The sequence below is a fragment of the Corvus kubaryi genome, unplaced genomic scaffold (assembly GCF_017639235.1).
Source record: "Corvus kubaryi isolate FWS band 111438036 unplaced genomic scaffold, C.kubaryi_AGA036_p1.0 37392, whole genome shotgun sequence".
NCBI classification, from domain to species: domain Eukaryota; kingdom Metazoa; phylum Chordata; class Aves; order Passeriformes; family Corvidae; genus Corvus; species Corvus kubaryi.
In genome coordinates this window covers 13,305,419-13,315,872 of record NW_024581131.1, presented here as the reverse complement: position 1 = coordinate 13,315,872, position 10,454 = coordinate 13,305,419, and positions in this window count along the sequence as shown.

Genomic DNA, 10,454 nt, shown 5'->3' with positions numbered 1-10,454 from the left:
TTTGATGTGGAGTTTAGGGTGCTGAGGTTTTTTAACAGTTCTCCATTTTCAAACCCCTGCTTCAGGTACTTTATGAAAACCTGAATTCTGCAAAAGGTTCATAGGACTGTAAGCCATGCCCTTGGAATAAAGAAGGATGTTTTCACCCCTATAAATATCAGTTCCTGTCTTTGCAGTTCCTTCTCAGTTATAAGTGACAGCAGTAAGTTATGTGGGCCATTCATATAATGTATTTTACCAGTATTTCCTTTAGTGCACTTTAAAGGAAGAAGTGAGCCTGCTAAGTGCCCAAATATCTCTGCTGTCTGCTAGCCCTGAGAGTACAATACAGGGGGTAGGAGGACCACACCACAGTGCTTTGTTTTGTTTATCATTCTGGCAGAGACAGTGGCAGCCCCCATCACTTGGAAATAATGATGCTAATTCTCATACTGGGGCAAAACACCAACTATTTACAGAGAACCATGATTTTCCTGGCTTCAGAGGCAGCCTGGTGACACCAAGCAGACTTTCATCTCTGTCATTCCTAAGACTGAGTTACTTTCACACTATCCCAGATAAAAGCACCATAAAAATCAGTTTTATTGTGAAAGAAGTTAAATTTAAGAGGAGGGAGCAATCCTGTGAATTGATGCCAGTGGCTGGGGGTATAGAGCTTTACCTGAATTGATGCCATTTGTGTTTCCACTCCAAGGTGCCCAGCCATGAACTCTCCAAGATTTCACTGCAGTTCAATATTTTCCTTTCTCAAACCACTGTCTGTTCATGAAAGGATTTATTTTTAATCAGAGACCAGTGCTGGTTGCAGGGGTCTTTACTTGGTGACCTTCAATTCTGTTTCTAGGAGGAGACAGTGGGTTGCAGTACCTTCTTGCTGTGGCTGTCTCTGGGCCAGCCGTTCCCAGAACAGATGCCACTGATTCAGGAGGTCTTGCTGCCTCCCCTTTATTTAAGTCCTGATTACACAGCTCCGCCAGGATCCATTGCTGTTGTAAACCACTTTCAAGGGATAAGCAATTTAGGGTTTGGAGTCATTGTAGACCAGCCCTGGAGACCTCATGCAATTGTTTTTCATCCCTCTTATACCCACAGTTCTGCTAGATTAGAATTACTGCACAATCCAGACACTTTCTGACTTGAATTTGAGTTGGGAAAGACACACAAAACAAAGTTTGTGTTGCAAATTAGGTTTCTCAGATTTCAGTGATTTATCATGGTAATGTGGCTTAATCTATGCAATCATAGAAACATTTCACAAGTTCAAACTCTTCTGATGCTATTAACTTCCCCAGTGTGGCAGGGTGCGGTGACTGTAGGAGGTAAGGTTAATTTCAAATCATCTGTGGTAGAAAAAAGACATGGCACACCACATGGGGAAGCATTAAAGCTACAGAATGAGGATTAAGCTAGAAAACATTCCCCAGTCCTAGTGATCTATTTGAGAAGACTGGATTCTTGGCTCAATTGTTTTGTGCCCCTGTACAAGTCCAACAGGGTATATGCTGCCTCTTAGTGCAGCTCAGGTCAGTGGGACAGCACTCAAACACCTTCCTGTGTGCGTTGTGCTTGCTCACAAGCCAAAGCAAAAACTGTGATTCAGAGCTAACTCAATGGGGGTGATGTAAAAATAATATGATTAAAACCAGTAAATGATGGTTTCCTAGGTTTGCCCGCCTGTGTCGGAGCCAGTGGGGTGCATTTTCAACCAGTTCCCTGCAACTGTCAGAAGTCACCTAACAGCAGGGAAAGCAAGAAGCTTCCATGTTCCCAGGACTTCAGGTGCCCAGGCTTTGAGAAAACTGCTAAATCTTCCAAGATACTCGGAGAAAGAAAGATCTGGGAGTACTGTTAGCCCTGGTTGCCATACAAACCAGAATCTCTCATTTCTCTAGTCCATCTTTTCCTAGAAGAACTGGCTGCTCGCAGCTTGGATGGGTGGTCTCTTCAATGAGTAAAAAACTGGCTGCATGGCCAGGCCCAGACAGTTGTGGTGAATGGAGCTAAATCCATTTGGCAGCTGGTTTCTAGTAGTGTTCCCCAGGGCTCAGTTTTCGGGCTGGTCCTGTTTAACATCTTTATTGATGACTTCAACATTGGGATTGACAGCACTCTCAGTAAATTTGTAGACGACGCTAAGTTGTGTGGGAGTGTTGATCTGCTCAAGGGTAGGAAGGCTCTGCAGAGGGATCTGGACAGGCTCAATCAATAGACTGAGGACAACTGCATGAGGTTCAATAAGGCAAAGTCCCAGGTCCTGCACTTGGGTCACAACAACCCCAGGCAGCACTACAGGCTGGGGGAAGAGGCTGGAAAACTGCCCAGCAGAAAAGGACCTGGGAGTGCTGGTCAGCAGTGGCTGAACGTGATCCAGTGTGTGCATCCAGCTAGCCAAGGAGGCCAATGGCATCTGGCCTGTATCAAGAATAGTGTAGCCAGCAGAACAAGGGCGGTGATCACCCCCTGTACTCGGCACTGGTGAGGTCACACCTCGAGTGCTGCATTCAGTTTTGAGCCTCTCACTTTAAAAATGATATTGAGTTGCTGGAGCATGTCCAGGTGGGGACTGATCTCTTCTACCATGCCTGCAGTGAAAGAACCAGAGGAAATGGCCTTAAATTGAGAATGAGAAGATTCAGATTAAGAATTAGAAAAAATTTTTTCACTGTTAGGGTGGTCAGACATTGGAATAGGTTGCCCAGGGAAGTGGTGAAATCACCATCCCTGAAGGTGTTTAAGAGACATCTGGATCTATGCTGAGTGATATGATTTAGTGGTTTGAGGGTTACAGTGGTACTGCTGGTTGGATGTTTGGACTTGGTGATGTTAAAGGTCTCTTCCAACTTTGATGATTGTATGATCAGTGGATGTTAGAGATGCACAGGTGCAGAGCCACGGGCAGGGAGTTCTTGAGCACTTCAAAGACCCTCTTTCTTAGTGATGCTGCCTTTGGCCATGTTTCATGCTTCATGTTTGGGGCTGCTGCTATACTCAAGGTTTTGATTAATCAAAAGCTGTTACAGGAAATGGCAGCAGCAAAGGGACCTGCTCAGTATGCCAAGGAGACACAGGTGCTCTAGGACAGAGGACCCAGGGCCTCTACTGCCTTGCCTTGCCTTGGCTAACATATCTACCCCACAGTCAGCTACAGAAACCACGTCTCCCAGTTCTGTTTCCTTGCTGGGCATCTCTCTAGCAAGCATGAGGGATTTGCTCAGTGGGGCTTATGGAAGGCAGCTGATAATTTTTATTTCTTTATTTCAGATCTCAATCCATGCGTGAAGAGCATGCCACACTTGGCAGCAGCTGTATGAGACTTGTTGATCCAGGTAGTCCCTCCCCTCCTTTTTGCAAGTTTAGAAAGTCACACTAGGGGCAACTTCATTCACCAGGGCTTCCCCCAAAGTAGTTCTTGCTCAGCAAGAGGGAAGTTAGTTGGCCCAGAGGCTGGGAGAGCAGCAAGGCCAGCTCCCAAGAACAACTGCATGCCCAAGTGGTGTAGACAGGTCCAGCCTCACTCGGCTTTCCTGCATCCAGCCCCAGCTCCATGCACCGCTTGGGCAGGGAGAGGAGGGCAGAGGAGTTCGCTGCCGAGAGTGACATGTCTGTGTGTGCCTGACAGCATCTGTTGCCGTGGCAATGCGTATTTGAGCCTGAGCCGAGCTGCATCTTCCCTGAAGTTGTGAATTGAGCTTAGCTTTATTTATTTAAAGGAACCATAACAAGTGAAAGAAAGACAAGAGACACATTAAAAATCCCGTTGCACAGGACGTAGCCAAATGAGTCAGAGGCACTGCAGGCTTTAATCAGCCCACCTGACGTCAAACCTCTCCATCAGAGGAAAGTGCCGCCTGGAAATGTCAACATGCCCAAATGGAAAGGCCAGAAGGTAAATCTTTTCCTGTGCTCACTCACTGAGTAGAAAAGAACAATTAAAATTCAGCCAGTTCCCTAGACACATCTTAATAGCACTCTGATTGAACATTTTTCTCCTCCCGGTCCTCTCCCATCCCTGCTGTTAGCTGCCTGGGGACAAGGCCTATTGGTTTGAAGGATCTTTCTAATGTAGCATCAAACCCCAGATCCTGCAAGAACAAGGTGTTACCACCAACAACAAAAAAGGGCTCTGTAGGAAAATTTTGTCACTGAAGTGACCTCTCCCACAAACACTGCATTTGCTATGCCATGATAGTGGTTCTCAGTTTCACACATGTGAATGCCCAGGGGTAAAAAGAGCAACTTAGCTTGGACTTATGCCACTTGCCAACAGAAAGTTGGAATGAGGAAAAAAAGCAGCAGGAATGAGACCATTTTTTTGCCAGAGGTGTCAGCCCCCTGAGGGTAGGTCAACACCAACCCTGACAGATGCACCACAGCAATAGGAAACAGTCATGGGCTGTAACAGATGCATGATCTACTGGGAAGAAAAACTCTCTTGCATCCTTTCTAACAAAACTCAAACTTCGGGACCCTGTGATACACAAAAGGTGAAAGGAGCCCCCAGCTTTGAATACCAGGAGCCTGTTCTTGAGTGTCTATCCTAAGCTAGATGCGCAAAAGGCAGAAGGGTCAGCCAAGGACACCTAAAGCTTTATCTGCCCCTTTGACAAACATCAAGCTAGGAAGCCTAGGGAAACCATCCATTCCGAGCCCAGTGGTGTTTGCCAGGGGTGACAAAGGGACACATGCAGACATCGGGGAAAACAAGCACCCAGAGAAGGAGGAAGGAAGGAAGAATGTAAATGCAAACCACACCACTTTAAAAGCAGGGCAGCATTCCAGTTCCTCCAAAGTGCTCCCCACACCCAGCACTGTACAGCAGCCAACCTGGTGGGCTTCTGATCTTCCCAAATCACTTAACACTTTTCCCTTTTATTTTTGTCCTAAATGTGTTTTGCTTTGGTGGCTGATCCTGGCTACGTGCCTGAGATGTTACACTGGGGTTGCTTTTCTCTAGGAGATGTCTGTAATGAAGGTTTCTTCCACCGTGTTCTCTTCCCCCGTAGTGAAAGTCTGTAATTACCACTGAGGGGTGAGGCAGACAGCACTGAAACAATGTCATTTGAACGGGGGTGAGACATGCCTGAATTGCTGGGTTGTGCTTTTCTCCTCACAGGACTTCTTGTGGATCTGGACCTTGCTTTTAACCCTTGGCAGTACAGGGAACATCATCCCCCCACTCCCCTGAGCAGCCTGTGTGTGCTGTATCTGCTTGGTTCTGACCAGGGCAGATTCTGTTGGATGTAGCCAAGATGAGAGTGTCCAACTTCTTCACCATGCTTGAGGGGTCAAGTGGCACAAATCCACATGGATTGCCCTCTAGTCATCATGTGGGTAACTGGGAGTTTGGAGTTGACTCTATATGGCACATACAGTGTGTCAAAGCAGAGTTGTTGCCGTCCCTTGCCCTGACTCATCCAGTCCTGTTCCAGCAGCTCTTCAGCTGCCTCCTGTACCAAAGCCATTTGCTTCCCACTCCTTGATGCAAGGTGCCTTCTTGGGGTAAAATTCAGTCAGAGTGTGCAGCTCTTCATCCTTCCTAGGGAAAGATTTGAGTTGTAGGAAATGGTTAGGAGAAATGTGGGAATACATCCCCCTAAGAATATATCTTCAGGTTGTCTCCTGTGAAGCCTGCTTGGGTCCCTTTTGCAAGCAGGTCTTGCAACCATGAAGGCTAGAAGCCTACTAAATAAAAAGCAGTGCATAGGAAACAGAGGCAGCCACCCTCTTCTGCTGTCCTGCAGCTTCCCATTCACACAGTGTCTTCAAATGCTAACAAATTGCTGGAAAGAGATGCCCTCGTACTGAAGTTACTCTTCACCCAGTCAGCCTGAAAGTTGTCTGATTCCCCAGGGAGATTGCCAGCCTATGCTCTTTCTGAGGTATAGAGCAGGAAGGGGAGATTGCATGTGACAAGGCAAAGGAACATTCTTAGCCTGCCATGAAGAAGTGAAGGAATTACAAAGAGAGTTTTCCTCCTGTATCAGTTACTTCCAAAGTGGTGAGTTTTCAGTTCTCATCTTTTGTTATAGTACCCATTTACTATCTGGGGACTTTGCTTTCTGACATACTGGCAGAAAGACATACAGCCACAGGCAGCTCAGCCACATTCCCAGGAGTTTAAAGGGGTTCTGTGAAGGGATGTTCCTAGGGTCCAGTGTCTTGTATTCAAGACTTTCTTTTTCCTAGGTCTTTCCTCCTTCCTTGCCTGTCACTCGCTCCTTGTTTGCAAGGCTGATTTAAATCTATCCAAGGGCCCCAAGTTTACCTCAGAAAGAATAATAATTGCAGTGCTGAGCTCTGTGGCTTCCCTTTCATTCCCCACATAGCATTAGGGTGCTCACTGAAACCACAGCATTCATGGATCCTTGCCATATGCAAACATGCAATTAATACACTCTTCACTTTCCCCTCTACTTCCTAAGCAAGATGGAGGGAAAAAAGCACAAGTTGTGCTGCACATTTCCTTATGACACACACACGTGTGTCTGCACTTTTCTGCAGTGCTCCGGCATGGCTCACACCTACCTGGATTTGGTGGTCATTGATGAAATGTGTCTGCTTGCAGGTAGACATTTAATTTGATGTGCTGTGTATCCACATACAAACCAACATGCAGAACACAATTCATTCCCTCTTTTTAGCTGTGGCAGCAGATCTATGAACACTCTGATTTCACAGGTGTTACCCCCTTCTGTTTTTAGCAGGGAGCTGCAATGGGTGTGATCTCCTCCCTGAGAGCTGGCTCTCCTCCCTGTCCCACTGCTGCTTGCTGGTGGTGGGAGCAGTGTGCTGGGTACCTGGCTGGGAGCACACACAGGATGAGGAAGGAAATGGAAAGCAGCTGAAGCTGGCTGGAGGGAGAAGTGTGTGTGCAAGAGAGAGAGTTTAAACCAGCCGCTGGAGGGAAATTGAAAGGGAGACAGATTTCCTGGATGAGGCAGGGCTGTGGATCAGAGGGCAAAGAAAAGCTCCAGCAATTGCAAGTCCTTCCTCAAAAGTTACCTTTTACTAGAGAATGTTTTGCTGTATCACTCCCTATCTTGACTTTTTCCTGGGTTTTTAATTGTCCCCATAAAAACCTAAATGAAGAAATCACAGCCCAAGGGTTAGATATGTAACTGCTTGTGCCCCCACACATGACCTGATTCCTAAGAGCCTGTCTGGGGACTGTAGTACCTCTTCTCTGAACTAGGCTGAAAGTCCCATTTTCATCCTCACCGTGTTCTCAGTGGGCCTTCAGGAGCAGAGGGGACCTACAACGCAGCACTTGCTCCCTCTGTCCATGGTGCACAAAACAGTGAGCAAAACCACACCAAAGCAATATATGGAGAAGTAATCACATCCAGGAAAAAGACAAAGTGAAATGAAGGCAGGACTGTTGCAAAGAGCTACTGAAGGGCCAAAGTATGGAGCCTGCTTGACTCCAGAAAACCTTCATGGCTAGGAAGATAGCTTGTGGCAGAAACTGTCTATTCCATCCACATGAACACCAACACTGGAAAAATAAACAGGACAAATGGTATCTTTCACAGACACTAAGTAAAAGCTTGTCTTTGGTGGCAGTCTTAAAGAGTCAGCCTGACCACCAAAGCAAAGCAGTTCTAACAGCATGAATCATTCCCAAACCAGCTGTCCAGGCTGCAAACACTAGGCAGATAACCCCTCCTGTAACAACAGAGCCTGCATGCAGCAGACCAAAAATCACTGACATTTCACCCTACATTCCTCAAGAAACACTCATCCTCAAAGAGCCTCTGAAACCTCCTGGCACGGTCCTGGGTTGGGGAACCAAAAGCTTCAGCTTGGCATGTTGCAGAATGGCCTGAATTGCTGTCCACATGTTCAAGCCCAGGGCCTGCTTACCTTGTCTTGTGTGTCTTGCTCACAACAATGCAGGATGAAGGCAAACCAAATGCAAAGTGGTATGATGAGAGACTTGCAGTTCTCACTCCATGGGCATAAGGGCAAGCAGTGGAAGCAGGACCAGGCAGAATGGAGCACAGGAGAGCAGGATCCCTTTCTTATGAGAAATAGACTGATGATTCACTTCTCAGCAGTGATAAAATTAGCTTGGTTGATCATATATGTGCATTTGCAGTACCAAATATTGTGAGGCCAGGAAGCCTTACCTGTTGTCAGTTTGACTTGTTCAGCCTGAACATACTTGATTGCTATTTCAATCTCCTGCTGTAATGAGATTGCACATAAATCTAAGTATAAAATCAGAGAAAACTGGGCTGAAAAGGAATTTGAACGATCATGTAATTCAGTCCCTGGCCCAAGGCTGCTTCCTGCTCTGCTGTATCCATGTCCCAAGACATGGCTGCAGAACCTGGTTTTAAAGATGCTCTAGTAAGGGTGATGCACTGTTCAAGTGTTGCAAGTGCTGCAGTTGCCAGGCCTCTGCTTCAGCAGTGACGCTCAGCCTGTCCTTTTCTCCCCTCACTGCAGGCACCCCTGGCCAGCTGCAGCAGCTGAATTTTCTGAATTGCAATCACCTCCCCTCACCCATCAACAATTTACCTGTTTCCAGGTCTCTTCTGGAACACAAAACTGCTTGCCTACAAAATACCTCTCCTTTTTGGCTCCAGAGGGTCAGCAGCAACACTCTCTGACTACCTAGGTGACATTTCCATTGCCTTAAGTGAACTGCGCTCATGTCTGACAAAAGCAAAGTGTCCATTTCAAAACTCTACACAAGTGCTAGGGATGGGGGTCCCCATCAGAGCTCTCCAAGATGGGACAGAGCAGCTCTCCAGTTCAACACCAAAACAGGATATTTCTTACGATTCTTTCTTGCCTGCAAAGATGCCTGCAGAGAAGCTGCATCCAGGCAGTTACGCTCAGTACTAAAAGCACTGAATAGAAGCAGCATTTCAGACCAGGCAATTTCATTTATTTTCTGAGATATTTTAATCTTCAGAATGGATTTCACAGCTCCTGTCCAACTGTGCCAAAGCATTTTCCCTTCAGAGCACAGACAAACAAGTGAGGTTTACTTTGCTTGACCTTTTCTGATGACACTGCCACCCATGCTGTGCAAACCGTCACTGACACCATCTGAGCTTCCTCAGCCTGAGGAATAAATACAGTGTGTGTCCTGAGAAGAGGCTTCCTTGTGTTAGCTTGGGCGAGGCACTGAACCAGAAACTCTTGGTTTCACCAGCGAGTCTTCATAGTTAGGGCAGCGATATCCAGGTTTGGTTAGTGGCAGGAGGTGAAGCTACCCCTGCTGTAGCTCTGTCCATGCTCTGTGACCCTGAGCTGTCACTCCATTGCAGGACTCAGTCCATCTACTCCTTGCAGCTGAGAACCCTGCTGACTGGGATGTTAAAGGAAAGATGTCTTACCCCTTGCTTGGAGACAGGTTTACTTCTTGCTGAAGGGTTTGGACATATTTCTTCTTCCTATCTTACAGTGGCAAAGGTTTTTGTGTTTTCCCCTTTAAACCCACTGGCATCCACATTAACAGAGAGGTTTCTTTACCATTCAGGAAGTAGGAACAGCATTATTTTCTCAGCACAACTCCATCCTGGCTGAATTTATGTCTCTGACCTTTTACCCAAAGGCTCTTTACACTTGACTGAAACATAAGGTAAAAGTAAATGTAACTGAAAGAGCTCATTGTGTGTGTAAGTATAAAGGCTTTTGTGTGCAGGATGTGGCTGCTTGTGCAACCAGTAGCCAAAGAGCACCTTGGGTTGTGCTGTTAGTTCTGACACCCATGGAGAAAGTGGAGCAAGAACCTGGACGGATGAAAACCCCGTGTCCAGTTCAAGCACAGGCTCCAGACAGCTCCAAATCAGCACTTTTTTGCCAGGACCCTCACAGCTGGCAACTTCCAGCCAGGTTTCCTCCAGGAGAGATGCACTGCTGTCTTAGGGGTTTTTTCTCCAGATGCTTGTGACCAAGAAAGCCCCTCCTTGGAGCTGGGGCTCCAGTCTGTTCTCTGGGGAGCCATGAAAGCAGGGACAGATTAATAAAACACCACGACTTCTTCAACGGGATTATTATAAGTGGTTTTCCTGAGTATGGGTTGGAGTAATGATCAGAGAAGACAGGGAGATCCATAATCCTATTTATCTTAAACCATATAATCTTCCTGAAGCCCTTAAATGGTGCCCAACTCTTTAATTACAGAGTAGCCACATGTGCTGCTGCAGACAGGCCTACCTGAAAGCCCGCTGCGGGGAGTGGGGGCAAGGAGGCCTCCCTACCGGCTGCCCTTCAGGCTCCGACCCCGCGGAATGCCCATCTTTCCCGGCGCTGCTCCCCGAGGGATGCAGAGGAGCCACCAAAGCCGGGCGGCCGGCTGCTGGAAGGAGGATTTGTTCAGTTCGTCAAACTGACACGGCTCTGCCGGGGACCAGCAGCGCCCTCGGGTCCCTCCGCAGCGCCGGGAAGAGCGAGGGAGCCCCGGGCAGCCCCGAGCAGCCGACCATATAATCTTCCTT